We start from the raw sequence: 24,878 nt of genomic DNA, 5'->3' as shown, positions 1-24,878 counted from the left end.
TATAAATCCCCGGGAAGTGATAAAAAGCTGCACACCAAAGCATTTGGATCCAATTATCATTCATAGAATGGTGTTGTTTCCCAATTAAAAGTTGCTCTGGTCCTCTGATGTAGTTTTGGGGAGCTGTACACAAATTTAGATTGGTTAACTAAAGAAAGAGTTGAAAGACTGTTGGTTACTGTTGTAGGGCACATATTCACAAAGCGTCTCAGAGTAGGAGTGCTGATTTAAGATCAGTTTTGCCTTTTAGATCATAATGATCATGATAATATGGACTGAGGGGACCTCCCTGATCATATATCAGTACTCGTACTCTGAGATACTTTATGAATACTGACACAGAGACTTACCGCTATGGTACTAAGGAGACAACTCCTATGGAACCGGACACATTATACATCATGACACATAACTTGCATATTAATTCACTTATCCGGAATCATTGAACTTTATTTATCAATAAAAATATACACTAGGGAAAATAGTTTCCTTTTTTAAACAACTTCAGGATTTTTGGGGTTCGTTTTTCTCCAAAAATGTTAATACTTTCCCCCACTTCACTTGTCAGAGCCCAGTGTAAAATGACAGTCAATTCCACAACGAAACAAGTTGTATAACTCAAATTAGCTCTGTATTGTTAGGTTAACCTTTAACGGGATTGAAGAAGAGAGATGTTTTACGGGGCTATGGTCTGTTTTGTCTCAGAGAGTTCTATCTCGAACAGTCTGGACAATGTGTGACCCTCCGGCTCCCAGTCCTCCATATCACTGTAGCTGAGTTCAGGGGGCAAGACCTGGGCCAGCCCCAGAGAGCTGACCGACCCCGTGGGAGAACCACGGCCCTCGTACGAGTAAGTCTGGAGGGAGTCATAGGGCGGCCCGCTGGTGTCCCTGTCAGCTTCCACCACTTTCTGTCTAATGACATGGTGCATATCCTCTGTATCCAGCAGAACCAGGGACGGGCTCCGGGGCCCGCAGGCCACCAGCCAACCCTCCGTCCCCGGCCTTACCTCCCGCCGCAGCCTCCTCCATTCCGCCCCGGCGGGGTTCCGCAGTGCTGCGATGTCAAATGCCTCTGTGTCCTCCTCGCCCCCTCCCTCGTCGTCGTAGGTGACCACGTTCTCCCGGACGTCCTCCTCAGAGATGATTAACGGCTCCTTCTTGCCCTTTTTGCTCCGCAGGATGACAAATAGCACCACGATGGCTACAGTACAGGACAGAGGAGAGGGGACAAGACCACAGCGACTTACAATATGTCATTACAGGCTCAAAATGCACACCCTATTCTCCAATGCATCGATTTAAGAGTGGAATTGTGGCCGTAGCTGCTGGAAACAAATCAGCCAGAGTTACTCCTCCAGCTGGTGTGAAGCCTTTCATTATCTCTACCTCAAGGCAAGAAGGTCTCCCTCTCTCCCCCTCCCCCAGCTCTGGAGTGTGGCTCTAAGCGGCTGACTAAACACACACAGGCAAGAATATCATTCCCTCCCCATCTCTATCCCTCCCTCTTTCTCTCTCTCTCCTTCTTTCTCTTTCCCCCTTCTCTCCCATCTTCTCTTCCCTACCATGCCACCCCCCCCCCTCTCTTGTCTCTTACCCAGCAGGATGATGATGCAGAGCAAAATGGCGATGAAGGCTCCGGTGCTCAGGCCTGCTGTGGAGAGGAAGGCCGGGACTCGGCAGGCCTTCAACCTGCTGCTGCCACCTCCTCCTCTCTGGCAGACACACACCCGGAGGTTCAGGGTGGAGGTGCTGCTCAGGACAGGCTCTCCTCCATCCCTCACAACCACAGGGAGTTGGTAGAGATCCTGCTCCGATTGGCTGAAGTGACGCCTCCGCGCCACGATGCTAGCAGTGTTGTCTGGAGCGGAATGACAAAGTTTAAAATACACTGGATGTATAATTGTATTGTATTGTATTGTCCCTATAAGTATTGATACAAACATTACTACAAAATGTAGTGTATTTTCATCATTTTATCTACTTTTCCAAAATAAACCATCTAAAGGAACGTTGTCCTGACCTGTTTTCCCCCTGAAATAACATATGCAACCAAGAACAGAAGACCAGTACAACAAATAACTTGCCCTGAGATATGAGTATTCTCCAACATTGCAGAGGATGCCCATAGTTCCCCACTCATTCCCACTGCTATCTATTAGAATAGACTGGGGACAGATAGCGACTGCCTCTTCAGGCTTTATTAAAACCGGCCAACAGTATTCTATCCAGCCCAGCACGGCTGTTGCCATAGCTTTTCTCATTCTGGAGAGGCTCCAGCAGATTTTCATTTTCACGGCCCAGAGCCACGCTTTTGTATGCACAATCACGGCCCTCCTCTTCACAATACAGATTCATTTTCCCCCAGGCGCACAGAGCCATGATAAAGCATGTCACTTGGGATGGTAAGAGACAGGGAAAGAGGGGTGGGGGGAGGAGGAGGGGCCAACCTTCTGGATATCAACAAATGTATTCCAATAGAGCGAGCCCATGGGAAGGTGCATAGGAGGAAGCGTTCATTTACATAGGATTCCTATTGGCATGCAGGGGCGCTGGCCCACAAGCTTCAAGTCAAAATTCATTACTGTACCTCCTCGCCCACTGAGAGGAAACAGGTAAACAAAAAAGACCCAATATATCTCTCATTCATCCTCCACTTGGGAGACAATAGAATATAAAGCCACCTCCCAGCTTCTTTCTTCCTCCAAATGATTACGATTACAGCAGAGGAAATCATAGATTATTATCTTTCTCTCTAACACATCCTGGAGAGTAAGCTGCTGTAGGTCTGTAAAATTCTACTGCATTCATAAGGCATTTCTGGCAATATCAATCATGACTATCAGTTGGTGAACGTCAGGAAACCATCCAGACTAACCCCAGGGCACTGATTATATATTAAATAATTTTGGAAATCAAAACCTTTCAAAAGCAAAACATAACAACCACATCTACTAGATTCCACAGCCTGAGGGAGCTAGAGTATCCTACTACCACCCAATCAGTGCACTGATGCAGCAGTGTTCCTTTTAGCTCTAGCTGAGGAGTACTACCTGGTGCTCCTGTATGTGTAAACATAGTCATAATGCACATCAGTGGAAATGTGGTTTCACTGAACAAGCGCCTGAGGGAAAACAGGGCCAGTCGGGGAGGGGATAAAAGCTAAGTGTTAGGCTACACCACCACCAAGAGCACAGAGCGCTGATACAAAACTCAGTGAAAGGCATCTTACAGGTTTTTGTCATCCGTCTTGGAAGTCTACCTTAATCTCGAGATTTTCCCTGATCTGCCAACGGAGCTATTGGGCTTTCAGACAAGGAAAGAAATTAAAAAACAGTGTTCTCTCTGAATTCAGCCAAGTAGCCTTAAGCTAAAATAAGGATGGGGAAAATGATTGTCTGTTACCAAGGAAACACCCCTACAGGTCCTTCCCTTTATTATTAAAATATGTCTCGAGGGAGGAGAAAGTGTAAACGGGGCTGTTAGAAAACAAACGCCACTAGATATATTTGTGTTTGTAATGCCACTCCAGAGTATCTGCCACAAATATCTGTCCACACCCAGAATCCCTGGTGGTGGTTGAACAAAATGTTGTGCACATTTTTTAAATTGCCACACAAAGCCACAATAGCCAGCCTACCTTCGTTATCCTTCAGGGTGAAATTAGGATTGACTGGAAGGTCAATTGGAAGGGCAAACGAGAATCGTCCATTTGCAAAGTTGTCCTTGTCTGATGGCTTCACTGTCTGGATTACCTGTCAGAGAAGAGGGAGAGGTGTTTGGGGAAGAGAGGGAGAGGGAAATGGGGGTGTGTGTATATGTATGTATGTACAGTATGTATATATATCTATATATAGTACCAGTCAAAAGTTTGGAAACACATATTCATTCAAGGGTTTTTCTTTATTTTGAGTATTTTCTACATTGTATAGTAAAGACATCAAAGCTATGAAAGAACACATAAAATATATTTAGATTTTTTTAAACACTTTTTTTGGTTACAACATGATTCCATATATTTGAGATTCTTCAAAATATTCTCCCTTTGCCTTGATGACAGCTTTGCACATTCTTGGCATTTTCTCAACCAGCTTCATGAGGTAGTCACCTGGAATGCATTTCAATTAACAATTTGTGGAATTTCTTTCCTTCTTAATGCGTTTGAGCCAGTCAGATGTGTGTTGTGACAGGGTAGGGGTGGTACACAGAAGATAACCCTATTTGGTAAAAGACAAAGTCCATATCATGGCAAGAAAATCTCAAATTGATGATTCTCTGATCCATCTCTACGCAGACGACACTATTCTGTATACTTCTGGCCCTTCTTTTGACACTGTGTTAACAACCCTCCAGGCGAGCTTCAATGCCATACAACTCTCCTTCCGTGGCCTCCATTTGCTCTTAAATACAAGTAAAACTAAATGCATGCTCTTCAACCGATCGCTGCCTGCACCTGCCCGCCTGTCCAACATCACTACTCTGGACGGCTCTGACTTAGAATATGTGGACAACTACAAATACCTAGGTGTCTGGTTAGACTGTAAACTCTCCTTCCAGACTCACATCAAACATCTCCAATCCAAAGTTAAATCTAGAATTGGCTTCCTATTCCGCAACAAAGCATCCTTCACTCATGCTGCCAAACATACCCTTGTAAAACTGACCATCCTACCAATCCTCGACTTCGGTGATGTCATTTACAAAATAGCCTCCAAAAACCTACTCAATAAATTGGATGCAGTCTATCACAGTGCCATCCGATTTGTCACCAAAGCCCCATATACTACCCACCACTGCGACCTGTACACTCTCGTTGGCTGGCCCTCGCTTCATACTCGTCGTCAAACCCACTGGCTCCAGGTCATCTACAAGACCCTGCTAGGTAAAGTCCCCCCTTATCTCAGCTCGCTGGTCACCATAGCAGCACCTACCTGTAGCACGCGCTCCAGCAGGTATATCTCTCTGGTCACCCCCAAAACCAATTCTTCCTTTGGCCGCCTCTCCTTCCAGTTCTCTGCTGCCAATGACTGGAACGAACTACAAAAATTGGAAACACTAATCTCCCTCACTAGCTTTAAGCACCAGCTGTCAGAGCAGCTCATAGATTACTGCAACTGTACATAGCCCATCTATAATTTAGCCCAAACAACTAGCTCTTTACCTACTGTATTTATTTATTTATTTATTTTGCTCCTTTGCACCCCATTATTTCTATCTCTACTTTTTTCTATCTCTACTATCTCTACTTTTTTTACTTTTTTTTTACTTGCTATATTGTACTTACTTCGCCACCATGGCCTTTTATATTTTTATTTATTTTTATATATATTTTGTTTGCCTTCACCTCCCTTATCTCACCTCACTTGCTCATATTGTATATAGACTTATTTTTCACTGTATTATTGACTGTATGTTTGTTTTACTCCATGTGTAACAATGTGTTGTTGTATGTGTCAAACTGCTTTGCTTTATCTTGGCCAGGTCGCAATTGTAAATGAGAACGTGTTCTCAATTTGCCTACCTGGTTAAATAAAGGTGAAATAAAAAAAAATAAAAAAAAATAAGCAAAGAGAAACGACAGTCCATCATTACTTTATGACATGAAGTTCAGCCAATGCGGAACATTTCAAGAACTTTGAAAGTTTCTTCAAGTGCAGTCTCAAAAACCATCAAAAGTTATGATGAAACTGGCTCTCATGAGGACCACCACACGAAAGGAAAACCCAGAGTTACCTCTGCTGCAGAGGATAAGTTCATTAGAATTACCAGCCACAGAGTTCAAGTAACAGACACATCTCAACATCAACTGTTCAGAGGAGACTGCGTGAATCAGGCCTTCATGGTCGAATTACTGCAAAGAAACCACTACTAAAGGACACCAATAATAAGAAGAGACTTGCTTGGGTCAAGAAACATGAGCAATGGACATTAGACCAGTGGATATCTGTTCTTTGGTCTGATGAGTCCAAATGTGAGATTTTTGTGAGATGCAGAAAAGGTGAACGGATGATCTCTTCATGTGTGCTTCCCACTGTGAAGCATGGAGGAGGAGGTGTGATTGTGTGGGGGTGCTTTGCTGGTGACACTGTCTGTGATTTATTTAGAATTCAAGGCAAACTTAACCAGCATGGCTGCAACAGCATTCTGCAGCGATACGCCATCCCATCTGGTTTGTGCTTAGCGGGACTATCATTTGTTTTTCAACAGGAACATGGACCCAACACACCTCCAGGCTGTGTATTTGACCAAGATGGAGAGTGATAGAGTGCTGCATCACATGACCTGGCCTCCACAATCACCCAACCTCAACCCAATTGAGATGGTTTGGGATGAGTTGGACCGAAGAGTGAAGGAAAAACAGACAACAAGTGCTCAGCATATGTGGGAACTCCTTCAAGACTGTTTGAAAAGCATTCCAGGTGAATCTGGTTGAGAGAATGCGAAGAGTGTGGAAAGCTGTGCAGAGGGTGGCTACTTTGTAGAATCTCAAATAGAAAATATATTTTGATTTGTTTAACACTTTTGGTTACTGCATGATTCCATATGTGTTATTTCATAGTTTTGATGTCTTCACTATTATTCTACAATGTAGAAAATAGTAAAAATAAAGAAAAACCCTGGAATGAGTAGGTGTGTCCAATTTTTTGACTGGTACTGTATATTATATATATATATATATATATATATACACACACATACACATAGTACATTATGTACTGCTCCACAAGCAGCTAAATATAATAGGAATAAGTTAAGTAAGTCAACGCACAATATACTTTCGTATCATAGTAAAGATTATCTGACTGGAACACGTATTTTCCCTCCCTCCCTTTCTGTTAGCCATTCCATTAGGACGTGCCATTGTTCCACATGCAGCCTTTTTCCAGGCAGGAGTATGGATCTGAGCTAGGGCATATGACGTGTCTCTAACAGCATTGTCCCTGATGTATTGTCAGTTCATTAAAAAAACTGGCTTCCGTCAGCAGGTGACCTGAGTGAAAAACTCTCATATGAACAACTCACCAATTATAGTGGTTACCAGGTACATGCACAGATAGGAGTCTACCTGTGCCGATGTAACAGTATTGCTTCCGTCCCTCTCCTCACCCCAACCTGGGCTCGAACCAGGGACCCTCTGCACACATCGACAGCAGCCACCCTCGAAGCATCATTACCCATCGCTCCACAAAAGCCACGGCCCTTGCAGAGCAAGAGGAACAACTACAAGGTCTCAGAGCGAGTGACGTCACCGATTGAAACGCTATTAGCACACACCACCGCTAACTAGCTAGCCTTTTCACATCGGTTACACTGAGCACATGCCCCTTTGCCCTCCCACTCGCTTGTGTGAACTACCACTTCGCCGTTGTTGCTTCACTTACAGTTGACCCGAGGCAGCTCTAGCAGGGCCGAAATATGACTAACTGACTTGTTGAAAGGTGGAAACCTATGACGGTGCCACGTTGAAAGTCATTGAGCTCTTCATTAATTACATTATACTGCTAACGTTTGTCTATGGAGATGGTATGGCAGTGTGCTTGATTTTATACACCTGCCAGCAACAGGTGTGGCTGAAATAGCCGAATCTACTAATTTGAAGGGGTGTCCACATACTTTTGTATATATGTAGTGTATGTTATGAATTGCAGCCTTTTTTTCATTTCAAGCACCTGCCCTCTGAATGGTCTCTGCACGGCCCTGGTGGCAGTGGTGGAAAAAGTACCCAACTGCCATACTTGAGTAAAAGTCTAAAAGTACTTTTCAAGTATCAAAAGTAAATGTCATTTCAAAAATATACATAAGTATCAAAAGTATGAATCATTTCAAATTCCTTTTTTATTTTAAGGACAGTCAGGGGCACATTCCAACAAATAATTTACAAATGGGGCATTTGTTTTTTGTGAATCCGCCAGATCAGAGGCAGTACGGATGACCAGGGATGATCTCTTGACAAGTGTGTGAAATGGATCATTTTCCTGTCCTCTTAACCATTCAACATGTAACGAGTACTTATGGGTGTCAGGGAAAATGTATGGAGTAAAAAGTACATTATTTTCTTTAGGAATGTAGTGAAGTTAAAGTAAAACTTGTCAAACATATCAATTGTAAAGTAAAGTACAGATACCCCCAAAAATCTACATAAGTAGTACTTTAAAGTATTTTTACTTAAGTACTTTACACTGCCTGGTGGTTAATCACCTGGCTACTGTACCTGCACTATAGCATTGTCAGTCTATAAGAAGCATTCCTGAACTTTTTGTAGGATACAGTAATACACTAAGCTTTGGAAATACAGAATTAGCTGTCGAGGCAACGATTGTGTGTATCCCTAAAAAAGTACAAATAGTTCTCAAATAAATAATAATTTACTTCCTTTCGATGAACATAACAGCATAATTTACCATACATCAAGCCACATTTCCTGAAAGTTACTTTAATTTAATGTAATTTGTTGCAGTTTCGGAAAAAGAGCCTCGACATCTTAGCATGCATCATCTGTCGCCTTCAGCCAGCTAACTGATTATATGCTGCAGCCTGTTTAGTAATCTTCATTCAAGGGGAAAAATATGAAGAGAGAATGCTATTGCGATGTGAATCTGAGCAGTCGTGGTTTGCTGGACACGGGCCAAATTTGAATGCGAGATGATAAACATTTTCTGCAATCTGGCTCTGTTGCGCTTAATGCAGCTCCTATCTGCTTGTGGAGACATTGGTACATGCTGAATAATTTATGGGTTCAAGAGGCTGCAAAAGTCTGCAGCACCACAGATAAATCCATTCCTGATGGTGTCAAACACACAACAAAGGCAGAGAGGGTATGTGTGTGTACTGTGTGTGTCTCTGTGCGTGTATGTCTGTGGGAGAATGTGTGTGACTGCATGCATGTGAGTTTGTGATAAGAGGTTTTAAAAGACAACAGTTGAAGAAGGGAGAATATGATCTCACGGGAGAGGTGGGAGAGAGAGGGGGAGTAAAGTGGAAAAGAGCTGAAAAGATGGAGGGAGGTGTGTTTAATGAAAGATACTCACCTGTCCTGCCCTGGAGGTTTCACACACAATGATCTCATCATCTGTTGCTATGTAGGGAGCATTGTCATTTACATCCAACACCTGGATTGTTATAGGAACATGGTTGACGAGACTTGGATTGTCTGAAAATAACAAACAAAAGAACTGAATTAAATAGAACACTTTTATATTGCATAGCTACTGTATGTATAAAACACTAAACACATCTAATAACCCCCTATGTAAAACAATTCTAAAAAGCACATCACAAGCCATAGTTACGTTACAGCCTTAGTCTAAAATTGATTAAATAGTTGTTTTCCCTCATCAATCTACACACAATACCTCATAATGACAAAGCAAAAAAAAGATGCATTTTTTGCAAATGTATTCAAAATAAAAAACTTATATTACGTTTACATAAGTATTCAGACCATTTACTCAGTACATTGTCGAAGCATATTCGGCAGTGATTACAGCCTCGAGCCTTCTTGGGTATGACGCTACAAACTGGGCACACCTGTATTTGGGAAGTTTCTCACATTCTTCTCTACAGATCCTCTCAAGCTCTGTCAGGTTGGATGGGGAGTGTCGCTGCACAGCTATTTTCAGGTCTCTTCAGAGGTTAGATTGGGTTCAAGTCCAGGCTTTGGTTGGGCTACTGAGGGACATTGAGACCTGTTCCGAAGCCACTCCTGCGTTGTCTTGTCTATGTGTTTAGGGTCGTTGTCCTGTGGGAAGGTGAAACTTCACCCCAGTCTGAGATCCTGAGCGCTCTGGAGGAGGTTTTCATCAAGGATCTCTCTATACTTTGCTTCGTTCATCTTTCCCTTGATCCTGACTAGTCTCCCAGGCCCTGCCGCTAAAAATACATCCCCACAGCATGATTCTGCCACCACCATGCTTCACCGTAGGAATAGTATTGGCCAGGTGATGAGCGAAGCTTGGTTTCCTCCAGACGTGGCACTTGGCATTCAGGCCAAATACTTCAATCTTGGTTTCATCAGACCAGAGAATCTTGTTTCTCATGGTCTGAGAGTCTTTCAGGTGCAAATTCCAAGCAAGCTGTCATTTTCCTTTTACTGAGGAGTAGCTTCCGTCTGGCCACTACCATAAAGGCCTGATTGGTGGAATGCTACAGTGACAGTTGTCCTTCTAGAAGGTTCTCCCATCTCCACAGAATAATCCTGGTGTTTGTCAGAGTGACCACCGGGTCAATTCCCTGACCAAGGCTCTTCTCACCTGATTGCTCATTTTGGCCGGGCGGCCAGCACTAGGAAGAGTCTTGGTGGTTCCAAACTTCTTCCATTTAAGAATGATGGAGACCACTGTGTTCTTCGTGACCTTCAATAATGCAGACATTTTTTGGTACCCTTCGCCAGATCTGTGCCTCAACACAATCCTGTCTCGGATCGCTACCGAGAATTCCTTAGACCTCAAGCACTGTCATCTGTGGGACCTTATATAGACAGGTGTATGCCTTTCCAAATCATGTCCAATCAATTGAATTTACCACAGGTGGACTCCAATCTAGTTGTAGAAACATCTCAAGGATGATCAATGGAAACAGGATGTACCTGATCTGAACTTCAATTCTAATAGCAAAAGGTCTGAATACTGATATAAGTCATGTATTTCAGTTGTGTTTTTTGTTGTTGTACATTTGCAAACATTTCTAAAAACCTGTTTTCACATTGTCATTATGGGGTAGTGTGTGTAGATTGATGAGAAAAAAATAATATTTAATCAATTTTAGAATAAGGCTGTGACGCAACAAAATGTGGAAAAAGTGAAGAGGTCTGAATACTTTGCAAATGGACTGTATATACAGTTGAAGTCGGAAGTTTACATACGCCTTAGCCAAATACATTTAAATTCAGTTTTTCACAATTCCTGACATTTAATCCTAGTAAAAATTCCCTGTCTTTTGTCAGTTAGGATCACCACTTCATTTTAAGAATGTGAAATGTCAGAATAATAGTAGAGAGAATGATTCATTTCAGCTTTTATTTCTTTCATCACATTCCTAGTGGGTCAGAAGTTTACATACACTCAATTAGAAATTGGTAGCATTGCCTTTTAAATTGTTTGACTTGGGTCAAACGTTTTGGGGAACCTTTCACAAGCTTCCCAGAATACGTTGGGTGAATTTTGGCACATTCCTCCTTGCTCTCACACGCTTTTTTAGTTCTGCCCACACATTTTCTATAGGATTGAGGTCAGAGTTTTGTGATGGCCACTCCAATACCTTGACTTTGTTGTACTTAAAGCCATTTTGCCATAACTTTGGAAGCATGCTTTTGTCATTGTCCATTTGGAAGACCCATTTGTGAGCAAGCTTTAACTTCCTGACTGATGTCTTGAGATGTTGCTTCAATATATCCACATCATTTTCCTACCTCATGATGCCATCTATTTTGTGAAGTGCACCAGTCCCTCCTGCAGCAAAGCACCCCCACAACATGATGCTGCCACCCACGTGCTTCACGGTCGGGATGGTGTTATTTGGCTTGCAAGCCTCCCCATTTTTCCTCCAAACATAATGATGGTCATTATGGCCAAACAGTTCTATTTTTGTTTCATCAGACCAGAGGACATTTCACCAAAAAGTACGATCTTTGTCCACAAGCTACTTGCAATTGCAAACCGTAGTCTGGCTTTTTAATGGCGGTTTTGGAGCAGTGGCTTCCTTCTTGCTGAGCGGCCTTTCAGGTTATGTCAATATAGGACTCGTTTTACTCTGGATATAGATATTTTTTTCCTGTTTACTCCAGCATCTTCACAAGGTCCTTTGCTGGTGTTCTGGGATTGATTTGCACTTTTCACAGCAAAACTCGTTCATCTCTAGGAGACAGAACGCGTCTCCTTCCTGAGCGGTATGATGTCTGCGTGGTCCCATGGTGTTTATGCTTGCGTACTATTGTTTGTACATATGAATGTGGTACCTTCAGGCGTTTGGAAATTGCTCCAAAGGATGAACCAGACTTTTTCTGAGGTCTTGGCTGATTTCATTTGATTTTCCCATGATGTCAAGCAAAGAGCCACTGAGTTTGAAGGTAGGCCTTGCAATACATCCACAGGTACACCTCCAATTGACTCAAAATATGTAAATTAGTCGATCAGAAGCTTCTAAAGCCATGACATCATTTTCTGGCTGTTTAAAGGCACAGTCAACTTAACGTATGTAAACTTCTGACCCACTGGAATTGTGATACAGTGAATTATAAGTGAAATAATCTCTGTAAATAATTGTTGGGAAAATTACTTGTGTCATGCTTAAAGTAGATGTCCTAACCGACTTGCCAAAACTATTGTTTGTTAACAATACATTTGTGGAGTGGTTGAAAAACGACTTTTAATGACTCCAACCTAAATGTATGTAAACTTCCGACTTCAACTGTATATATTTCTGTCCAGTGTTCATGTCAGGCACTTTTAGCGCATGTGATGTTCATCCTTCTTTTGTCAGAGTATCTCTCCATCAATTAAGGTTCCATTCCCACTGAGCCTCCATCCATTGGTATATCTCGTGTTTGTCTGTGTCCTGAGGTTCGCCATGTTACCTAGCGACACTTGAAAGGTGACCCGGTCACTTAACTGTACTATACTCCCTTTCATCATTGGATAAGAACCGGCAACTGCCACTTCACATTCTGTCACTTGTGGATTACATATACACATCTGATCCACTACCACATAGACTTAAGGGTTCCTTGAGGATCAAATCAAATCAAATGTTATTTGTGCCGAATACAAAGGTATAGACTTTACAGTGAAATGCTTACTTAAAAGCCCTTAACCAACAATGCAGTTAAGAAAATAGAGTTAAGAAAATATGTACTAAATTAACTAAAGTAAAAATAAGTAAAGTAACACAATAAAATAACAATAACGAGGCCATATACAGGGGGTATCGGTACTGAGTCAATGTGCGGGGGTACAGGTTAGTTGAGGTGATTTGTACATGTAGATAGGGGTAAAGTGACTATGCATTGATAATAAACAGTGAGTAGCAGCAGTGTAAAAACAAAGGGGGTGGGGGGGGGTTCAATGCAAATAGTCCGGGTGGCCATTTGATTAATTGTTCAGCAGTCTTATGGTTTGGGGGTAGAAGCTGTTAGGGATAGGGGGCAGTATTCAGAAGTTCGGATGACTGACATGCCCAAAGTAAACTGCCTGTTACTCAGGCCCAGAAGCTAGGATATGCATAATTGGTAGTATTCGATAGAAAACACTCTGAAGTTTCTAAAACTGTTAAAAATGATGTCTGTGAGTATAACATAACTAATATGACAGGTAAAAACCTGAGGAGAATTTTTTTGTTGTTGAGGTGACCACCCATTGAAATGCCTGTCTACGGGAAAATCAAAGGGAATCCTCCCAGATTGCAGTTCCTATGGCTTCCACTAGATGTCAACGGTCTTTAGAAAGGGTTTCAGGCTTGTTTTTTGAAAACTTAGCTAGAATTTGTAGTTTTTCAAGGTGGCTCTCATTTTGACTGTAGTCTTGTGGTGCGCTTGAATGAGGGCGCGCACTTTGTTATTTATCTCCGGTATTGAACACACTATTCTCTGTCTTAAATTGTATAATTTATCTACATATTAGGGTACCTCAGGATTGATTAGAAATGTTGTTTGACTTGTTTGGACAAAGTTTATTGGTAACTTTTAGGATTGCTTTGTATGCATTTTGAACGAGTGGAAAAGGTGGATTACTGAATCAAGCGCGCCAACTAAACGGACTTTTTTGGGATATAAAGAAGGACTTTATCGAACAAAACTACCATTTGTTATGTAGCTTGGACCCTTGGGATTGCAAACAGATGAAGATCTTCAAAGGTAAGTGATTTATTTTATCGCTATTTCTGACTTTTGTGACGCCTCTGCAGGTTTGGAAAATGTTTTTAATGCTTTTGTACGCGGGCGCTGTCCTCAGATAATCGTATGGCATGCTTTCTCCGTAAAGCCTTTAGAAATCTGACAAAGCGGCTGGATTAACAAGAAGATCAGCTTTTAAATGATGTATGACACTTATATTTTCATGAATGCTTAATATTACGATTTTTGTATTTTGAATTTCGCGCTCTGCACCGGATGTTGTCGAGGTGGGTCGCTAGCGGCACGTCTAACCCAAAGAGGTTTTTAGGAGCCTTTTGGACCTAGACTTGGCGCTCTGGTACCGCTTGCCATGCTGTAGCAGAGAAAACAGTCTATGACTTGGGTGACTGGAGTATTTGGGCCTTCCTCTGACACCGCCTAGTAGATAGGTCCTGGATGACAGGAAAGTTGGCCCCAGTGACGTACTGGGCCGTACGCACTACCCTCTATATCACCTTACGGTCGGATGCCAAGCACTTGCCATACCAGGTGGTGATGCAACTGGTCAAGATGCTCCTGATGGTGCAGCAGTAGAACAATTAAAACATATATTTTTTTGTGTACTCCCCCCCCCCCCCCTTTTCTCCCCAATTTCGTGATATCCAATTGGTAGTTGTCCCATCGCTGCGCCCGTACGGACTCAGGAGAGGCGAAAGTCGAGAGCCTTTCGTCCTCCGAAACACAACCCTGCCAAGCCGCACTGCTTCTTGACACACTGCTCGCTTAACCCGGAAGTCAGCCACACCAATGTGTCGGAAGAAACGCCATACAACTGGCGACACGAGTCAGCGTGCATGCGCCGGCCCACCACCAGAAGTAATATAACCTTAAACACAAGGTTTTGACTTATATCGGCTTGAAAATCTATGGCAAGACTTGAAAATGGCTGTCTAGCAATGATCAACAACCAACTTGACAGAGATTGAAGGATTTTTAAAAGAATAATGTGCAAATATTGTACAATCCAGGTTTGCAAAGCTCTTATAGACTTACCCAAAAAGACTCACAGCTGTAATCACTGCCACAGGTCATTCTAACATGTATTGACTCAGGGGTGTGAATACTTATGTAAATTTCTGTACTTCATTTTTAATAAATTTGCAAACATTTCTATAACCATGTTTTCACTTTGTCATTATGAGGTATTGTGTGTAGATGGGTGAGAGAAAATCTATTTAATCCAGTTTGAATTCAGGCTGTAACACAACAAAATGTGGAATAAGTCAATGGGTATGAATATTTTTTTGAAGCCACTGTACATTATGCACTATATGTATAGCGTTTATGTAAGTCATGAATCCCTCATTAACATACACCAGTCTCCAGAAAGGTGCGGACTGGTTTTCCCATTAATTATGTTGACTTAACATCATCAGCACAGTGTCAGCTGACATTTATCAATGGCTAGTTCAGTCCATTAGCTGAACAGTATTGTGCGGAAAAGGGTAAAGGAAAGGGTAATTGCTTAGATAAGCATCAGTGGAAAAAGAGAGGGAAAAGAAAAATTGATTGACCCGACCACCTTCAGCATCACACCATGATGTTACATGCAGCCCCGGCATCAATCCCAGAAGCCACTGCTGGCTGTTCATTTTAGTGAGCCATGTGTTTAATACTGATACATATTATTAAAGTGACATCGTTAATGTATTCATGCAGGGTCATGAGCATATTTATCCTCCATTTTGAAAGCCATGATAAAGTCATCGTTATTTGAAAGATAAATAAGGGAAGATGATCCTCTGTGTATTATAGTACTTACCAACCTCTGATGCCATCACAGTGATGTTGTGCCAGGCCACATCCTCTCTGTCCAGACTCCGGGTGGTTTTGATCACCCCGTTATTCAAACCAATGGTGAAATACACCTGCTCCTCTTCACTGTGGTCTATAAAATACCTACATGTAGCAGAGGGAACAATTAAAATGGAATGAATTAGGTTATTTGAATTTAAATCAGATGATGCTGTTGAATCTCTCGTTCAAAACATATCTGACTTTCAACGTGCATAGGTAGAAGCTTTGTGTAACGTCTGCTTCCAACTCACACCCTCAAACACCTAGATCCCCTGAACGCAGCTCACTTTCCAGCTCACATTCTCAAACACCTAGATCCCCTGAACGCAGCTCACACTCCAGATCCCAATCACCTGAATTCTAATCACCTGTTCACACACCTGGATTTCATTATCACGCACTATTTACTTCAGTTCTTTGCACCCCATCACTGTAAGGTATTGTTTGTTTTGTTGCACATCTTTCGGAGCGCTGTTTTTCCCGTGATGTACTCCTCCCGTGTATGATAGTTTTTGCCTGCCTCACTAACGACGCCTATTCCCTATTGTATTTCCTGTTATCTACATATTGCCTGATCTCCTAGACTACGTTACTAGCATTTTCCCTGCCTGTAAGGGCAACAGACCTTCTGCCTGCCCCTGGACCCAGCTACCTGCCTCCTCCTGTGGTCCTTTGCAATTAACACCTGCTGTGCCCTGCACTTGAAACCAGCTCTCTGTCTCCCCTCATGTTCATTACACTTTGATTCTTGTGATGGTGTTTTAAATGCCCACAAAATGTCAGCCACATGCATGTAATTTACCTTACAGGGCTTTTGGTACTGTCAGGGTCCTGAGCCGTCACAGTGCCGACCTCTGTTCCCACGGGGGAGTTCTCGTATACATCCATGATGTAATAGTCTATGGAAAAGACAGGCGGTTCATCCACGTCTCCAATGATGATCCGGAGGGTGGTGGTGTCTTTGAAGGCGCCCAGGTGGGAGAAGCGTGGGTCCAGGTGTGTGTTCACTCCTTCTATGTGAAGCGTGTGGACTTTCCTCTTCTCATAGTTCAAAGGCTGCGGAGGAAACCGGCAAGCAATCCTCTTTCAAAGTAGTGCTTTTTGTCCCGTTTCTGCTAGTATTTGAGAAAGTACGTGGTAACAATGGGTATTTACTAATAGTATTTAACATTTGGTTACCTCTTGGCATATTTATTAGGCAATTATGTAATTACCATATCTGATTTCCCAGGATATCCTTAACTAACCTGTACCCCTGCACATTGACTCGGTACCGGTACTCCCTGTATATAGCCTCGTTATTGTTATTTTATTGTTACTTTTTTAATTTTTTACTTTTAATTTAGTAAATATTTTCTTAGCTCTATTTTCTTAAAACGGCATTGTTGGTTTAAGGGCTGTAAGTAAGCATTTCACAATAAGGTCTACACCTGTTGTATTCAGCACATGTGACAAATATATATATATTTTTTAAATGATTTTATATCCATCTTTAAAAAAGTGGACTATTACATGAATCATAAGCGTAGGTGTTGTTGTTGTGATGGAATGAAGGTGAGCATCAGCACTGAACTGTACCAGTCTTAGTGATATGATGCCTTCCTTCTGGTCAGTGTCTGTCGTGATGGAGAACATGGCCTTCCCCTCTGCATTGGTTATGATGTACCTCATCTCTGCATTTACGCCCAAATCTTCATCATTGGCTTTAATTTTACCCACAGCTTTTCCAATCTGAGCAGACTCTGGAACGTACAGCTGGTAGTTTTCTTTAATGGGAAGAGCACATGAATAAGCAAGAAGTTATTATCTTAGCATGTATGATAAAGATGTATGAGTAGATGGAGGAATAATTAGCCTACTGCTTATGCATACCAGCTAGCTGTAAATGTGAATAAATGGGTTAATTAATCACATTTCCTGCCTGCTTGCAATTCAACGATCATCTACACACTACATCATGTTTGTATCACTTATAGCCACACCCACATTAGCAAAACATCTATTATAGGCTACAATTTTAGAAGTTGATTTTAAAAGTAACATTTGGCTGTGCATTACACATCAACAGAATCACTGATTCTATGATTCTATTTATACCGTACATTACTCACAGTACAAGTATCTTTGTGTTTTAAACTCCTATATAGCGTTCGATATAGCGCTATATAAATATTGTGTTTTATTACAGCAGAGAATGAATCTGTAAGGACAAACAGTGAAGTAGAAAAACAAACAGTAAGACGTCAGTCTACATACTCTGGGGGAATTTAGGAGGATTGTCGTTGACGTCTGTCAGTGTGACATTGATGGTGGTGGAGCCTGACAACCCACCCACCGAGCCGGCCATGTCTTTGGCTTGGACCACCACAGAGTACCGTTCCCTGGCCTCTCTGTCCATGTTGGATAGGGCTGTCCTGATGACACCTGGGTAATGGTAAGACAAGAATGCTCATTATATCACACAAATAACCATAAATTAACATGGTGTGTTAGAGTAGACACTGTATGTATTGATGATAATAACAATAATAATAATTTGGTGGGTGATAATTATATTTGTCCTATTTCACACGTGTATGAATACGCATGTATGAATTGTAAATTCATTTTTTTTTGCATATCCCATCTCTCCCTGAGACACCTCTCGGATAGTGGGGTCACAGCCAGGGTCTAGCGGCCGTGGACAATCAGAGATTTTCTTCCTCAACAGCATCATTCCAATCTTGGATGGATAAGATGCCGGTCACTTTCATTCAGGTTGAAGGCAGGTCAAAGAAAGTCTGACTTGTTGTACAGGAGAAGGAACATTTATTTCTTCAAATTGAGTATCACTTCACGTTAATAAATCATTCATAAAGTGTTTCTAAATTCAGCCATAATTACAACCAGCTTTAATACAATGTTTGCCAAAACCCCCTAATGTCTCCATCCCCATGCTTCACCCCTGTGCTGGTTCATTACCCCATTTGATATGCTAACACATAAGGAAGCTTGGCTTGCCTTGCCCCTCTCTGAACTATCAGCTTGCCACCCCCCCTCCTACCTCCTCTCCCTTCAGCTAGACCCGCACCTAAACACCGTGCTCTGGCCAGAGGCACTGCTATGCCGCATTACTCGCTTCACAGCGTTACCAAGGAGAATCCCATCTGCCCTAATCTTACCCTGAAGACTGAACAAGGGCTAGGAGGAAAAGAGAACAGATTGACCATACTGTACATTGTGCACCTGTACAAGAGGAAGGCCAAGGGGAAAACAGCCAGGACATAGCTCACTCAGTACTGAAAGCAAGGTGTCCTCGGTGGAACATTGGCTGGAACAACCACCACTAAACAGAAGAACACAGGGTCTGACATTTCATAGTTAACTGCGGTTGGTGTCACACTGTGGGGGTTAACTAGTTATTCTGGAACACTCAGGCATTTGTCAGTTATTGGGATCACATGGATTACAATAAGACGACTCGTCTCAAAGAAGGTTATTTCCCAAGCTTTTTGAGATGTGATAACCTTAATTGAAAATACGAGTCAACCCATCCCCCACACATTGAATCAATGAATGTGTTCACTAACCAGTCAGGAGATATTGGTTCTGTGCCCTATATGTTTATCAAGATAATTAGTACAGTATGTCTTGTCAACGAGTACAGTGACATTCAATGAACAGACAAAGAGCAGGATACGTTTACTCAGAACAGAAATGAGATAACATTTTAGAACACCTGCGTGAAATGGCTTCACTCCAATGTATGAAGAGTCCTTATAACTTATTTGATTGTCCTTCACATACTGTAGCGGTTACATCAATCTGCTTTTACCCTATGTATCCACACTTCAAAAGACCAAGGTTAGCCTACAAGTACATACATATAGACAAGCTCCCAGTCATTTATTGGGTAAACCACCAACGTTTCCACATCATGGCTTCTTCAGGGTAATGTCATGAATGCTTCAACCAGGTTATGTAGACAATAGTAAGGGGTGTGTCATAGTCATTAGGGTGATGCGAATGAAAACAATGTAACTGATAAAAGACAACCATTTATAGAATGTTGAATATATTAGGCTATTGTTATCATATTGCAACATAATTAGATATTGTACATAGTAATAGCATCAACATACATTATTATTTAATTTAATATACATATGACATATTTCATTGTTTCCATTTCATCTTTGTTACATGTAATCTTTTGGTTCAACCGTAATGCATGATAATTGTTGATGATGCTTATTATGCATTACGCTTTAATCAAAAGATCACGTTACAAAGATGAAATGAAATGGAAACAATGTAGCAGTATGATAACAATAGCCTAATATATTCAACATGCTGTAAACGATTGTCTTACTATGGTGATGAGAATGAAAAAAAAATGTAGCAATGACACACCCCTAATAATTTCACTGGGTGCACTAATTGCACTGTTTGTCTGCACAACCTGGTTCAAGTATTCATGACATTACCCTAAAGAAGGCACAGTGATGCCAAAACATTTACATGTTTTACTTAACTAGGTAAGTCAGTTAAGAACAAATTCTTATTTACAATGACGGCCTACCTCAGACAAACCCTAACCATACTGGGCCAATTGTGCGCTGCCCTATTGGACTACCAATCACGGCTGGTTGTGATACAGTCTGGAAACAAACCAGGGTCTGTAGTGATGCCTCTAGCACTGAGATGCAGTGCCTTAGACCGCTGCGCCACTCAGGAGCCCATGTTGGTGGTTTACCCAATAAATTACTGCGAGCTTGTAAAAGAGAGTCGCACACTATAATTTATTTCTATAGCATACAGTTTACTCGCCGTTAGTCAGCACCTCTACCAGCGCTTTTGGGGTGTGCGCCAGCTCATGCTTTTTATCAGTATACTTATACAACCATGAAGGCACTGAAATACAGCCTCCCAAGGCTACAGTTAAATTACTGTATAATGTAACAAAAAAATCAAAAAGGTTTTTAGAAAACCTTGCCAATGCTATGGTGTATCTTATGGGCAACCATTCACACGGTTGTTTTCCTTTCAGAAACTAAAATACTCTGTCGCTGAATGCTCAACAAATGACTTCCTGTTCTTTAATGAATGAAGGAACAAATGAATGAATGAATGAATGAATGGTGAGAAAATGAGAGAAAGAAAAACATGCTAACAGATAGCTCAACCTGCCAGAACAAATATATACAGAGAAGTGTTCCGCCCCAGAGAATGTCATAGAGATTGCACCAAACACATTGTGGCTACAAACCACCTGCCTGGACAAGTAAGTTCAGCTGTCAACAGACCAAAAGCACAATAATGCTTAAAAGCCTCTCGGTATTCAGCCAGTGGAAGAAGAAAAAAATTGTCTGAACATGAATACACTGAATTTAGCCCGACCAAATAACAGAATTCAGCAAATGGATTATACTCCGGTCTCGCTCCATTCTCATTCTGTCCAGGTTAAGGCATTACCATAGAACCAATTTGTTCAGCTTCCATTTTCATTATATGGGAACAATTAGTGCTGGGAATTGCCAGGGACCTCATGATATGATATGACCAACGCTTCGGTGCCAATACAATATGTATTGTGATTCTCAGAATTTGATATCTATTGTAATACAATACTGTGAGTTTATATGCGATTCCATGGTCCAAACATATCGCTCTGCTGTAGAGGGACAAGAGAGAGCCACGAGAAAATTACTTTTGATCAGTCATGGAAATAAAAGTGCTGAAAACAAACTGTCTCCCTATTAAAAATAAGATGGAGAACAAGCTATGAAGGAAAAATAAGTTTTGGTGCAGGTACAGCCAACTAGCGCAAAAATAATATTGCGATATTGTCAAAACGATATGATACGATATATCATTTAAAATATTATTATATGTAAATGTGCTTATTCCCCACCCCCATCACTAGGAATAATGTAGTGCCACTGTGACAAGGGATAAAAGGCTGTTAGGGCCATGTTGTTGTGCTGTTTGCTTTCCAATTGACCTTGGGATTCCCCAGTCATTTTCCCTCAGCTCTCAGGACCTATGGACTCTCAAAGGCACAGCCAATACTGTAGTCCCTTTGCCTCTCTGAGGCACAACCAAACTACAAGTCTCTTCTCCTCTGGATCCTCTGAATTCAGAGTTCAGGCATGTTGTTCATTAAACAGTAAGAACAATACCAATGATTGACGCAAAGCTGACATTTGCTAATAAGTATTCTAGTGCAATCTGATAAAATAACGTAATATTACATACAAACTGTCAGGCATTTGCCCATTGTTCCTTACAGCATCTTCTGGAGATATTTATTTAAAGATCAATGTAGCTCAGTATGTTGGCTATAATGCTTTGCCAGATGGCTAGCTTCATTGGAGGGGGTGGGTGGTGAATGAACTACATATTATTAGAGAAGACTGACTATGAACATGTAAATATCAATCAAATCCAAAAGGACAGCAGGCAATTCCTTCAATTGATCAAAAATTTAAAGTTGATAATCCCTGCTCACTTTAAAATGTATACACGTGTCAGCCTTTCAGTCAGTGGAATGGACGGTATCCACTGACTGCGTGAAAACAAACAAAAAACATATCCTACTTAAAAGGCTAACGGGAAAGTTGCTGTCCTCCTTATTGTTTACCAGTGGTGTAAAGTACTACTAAAGTTGTTTTTTGTGGTATCTGTAATTTATTTTACTATTTATATTTTTGACAACTGTTATTTTTACTTCACTACATTCTTAAAGAAAATAATGTACTTTTTACTCCATACATTTTACCTGACACCCAAAAGTACTCATTACTTTTTGAATGCTTAGCAGGACAGGAAAATGGTCCAATTCACACACTTATCAATACAGCACATGGTCATCCCTTCTGTCTCTGATCTGGCGGATTCACCAAACACAAATGCATTTTTTGTAAATGATGAGTGTTGGGGTGTGCCCCTGGCTATCTGTAATAATGTCTGAGTGTTGGAGTGTACCCCTGGCTATCTGTAATAATGTCTGAGTGTTGGGGTGTGCCCCTGGCTATCTGTAATAATGTCTGAGTGTTGGGGTGTGCCCCTGGCTATCTGTAATAATGTCTGAGTGTTGGAGTGTACCCCTGGCTATCTGTAATAATGTCTGAGTGTTGGGGTGTGCCCCTGGCTATCTGTAATAATGTCTGAGTGTTGGGGTGTGCCCCTGGCTATCTGTAATAATGTCTGAGTGTTGGAGTGTGCCCCTGGCTATCTGTAATAATGTCTGAGTGTTGGGGTGTGCCCCTGGCTATCTGTAATAATGTCTGAGTGTTGGGGTGTGCCCCTGACTATCTGTAATGATGTCTGAGTGTTGGAGTGTGCCCCTGGCTATCTGTAATAATGTCTGAGTGTTGGAGTGTGCCCCTGGCTATCTGTAATAATGTCTGAGTGTTGGGGTGTGCCCCTGGCTATCTGTAATAATGTCTGAGTGTTGGGGTGTGCCCCTGGCTATCTGTAATAATGTCTGAGTGTTGGGGTGTGCCCTTGGCTATCTGTAATAATGTCTGAGTGTTGGGGTGTGCCCCTGGCTATCTGTAATAATGTCTGAGTGTTGGAGTGTGCCCCTGGCTATCTGTAATAATGTCTGAGTGTTGGGGTGTGCCCCTGGCTATCTGTAATAATGTCTGAGTGTTGGGGTGTGCCCCTGGCTATCTGTAATAATGTCTGAGTGTTGGAGTGTGCCCCTGGCTATCTGTAATAATGTCTGAGTGTTGGAGTGTGCCCCTGGCTATCTGTAATAATGTCTGAGTGTTGGGGTGTGCCCCTGGCTATCTGTAATAATGTCTGAGTGTTGGAGTGTGCCCCTGGCTATCTGTAATAATGTCTGAGTGTTGGAGTGTGACCCTGGCTATCTGTAATAATGTCTGAGTGTTGGAGTGTGGCCCTGGCTATCTGTAATAATGTCTGAGTGTTGGAGTGTGCCCCTGGCTATCTGTAATAATGTCTGAGTGTTGGAGTGTGCCCCTGGCTATCTGTAATAATGTCTGAGTGTTGGAGTGTGGCCCTGGCTATCTGTAATAATGTCTGAGTGTTGGAGTGTGCCCCTGGCTATCTGTAATAATGTCTGAGTGTTGGAGTGTGCCCCTGGCTATCTGTAATAATGCCTGAGTGTTGGGGTGTGCCCCTGGCTATCTGTAATGATGTCTGAGTGTTGGAGTGTGCCCCTGGCTATCTGTAATGATGTCTGAGTGTTGGAGTGTACCCCTGGCTATCTGTAATGATGTCTGAGTGTTAGAGTGTGCCCCTGACTATCTGTAATAATGTCTGAGTGTTGGAGTGTACCCCTGGCTATCTGTAATAATGTATGAGTGCTGGAGTGTGCCCCTGGCTATCTGTAATGATGTCTGAGTGTTGGGGTGTGCCCCTGGCTATCTGTAATGATGTCTGAGTGTTGGAGTGTGCCCCTGGCTATCTGTAATAATGTCTGAGTGTTGGAGTGTGGCCCTGGCTATCTGTAATAATGTCTGAGTGTTGGAGTGTGCCCCTGGCTATCTGTAATAATGTATGAGTGTTGGAGTGTGCCCCTGGCTATCTGTAATAATGCCTGAGTGTTGGGGTGTGCCCCTGGCTATCTGTAATGATGTCTGAGTGTTGGAGTGTGCCCCTGGCTATCTGTAATGATGTCTGAGTGTTGGAGTGTACCCCTGGCTATCTGTAATGATGTCTGAGTGTTAGAGTGTGCCCCTGGCTATCTGTAATAATGTCTGAGTGTTGGAGTGTACCCCTGGCTATCTGTAATAATGTATGAGTGCTGGAGTGTGCCCCTGGCTATCTGTAATGATGTCTGAGTGTTGGGGTGTGCCCCTGGCTATCTGTAATGATGTCTGAGTGTTGGAGTGTGCCCCTGGCTATCTGTAATGATGTCTGAGTGTTGGAGTGTACCCCTGGCTATCTGTAATGATGTCTGAGTGTTAGAGTGTGCCCCTGGCTATCTGTAATAATGTCTGAGTGTTGGAGTGTACCCCTGGCTATCTGTAATAATGTATGAGTGTTGGAGTGTGCCCCTGGCTATCTGTAATAATGTCTGAGTGTTGGAGTGTACCCCTGGCTATCTGTAATAATGTATGAGTGTTGGAGTGTGCCCCTGGCTCTCTGTAATAATGTCTGAGTGTTGGAGTGTACCCCTGGCTATCTGTAATAATGTATGAGTGTTGGAGTGTACCCCTGGCTATCTGTAATAATGTATGAGTGTT

At 42.1% G+C, this 24,878-nt stretch overlaps 1 pseudogene; it reads right to left on the bottom strand.

The window, feature by feature from the left end:
* Positions 1-413: 413 nt before the first annotated feature.
* LOC129824056 (cadherin-18-like) overlaps positions 414-24,878 on the bottom strand; it is a 93,088-nt pseudogene continuing 68,623 nt past the window's right edge.

The sequence above is a fragment of the Salvelinus fontinalis genome, chromosome 26 (assembly GCF_029448725.1).
Source record: "Salvelinus fontinalis isolate EN_2023a chromosome 26, ASM2944872v1, whole genome shotgun sequence".
NCBI lineage: Eukaryota > Metazoa > Chordata > Actinopteri > Salmoniformes > Salmonidae > Salvelinus > Salvelinus fontinalis.
The sequence above is the reverse complement of the archived record's forward strand: the minus strand, read 5'-3'. Positions and strand labels throughout refer to the sequence as shown.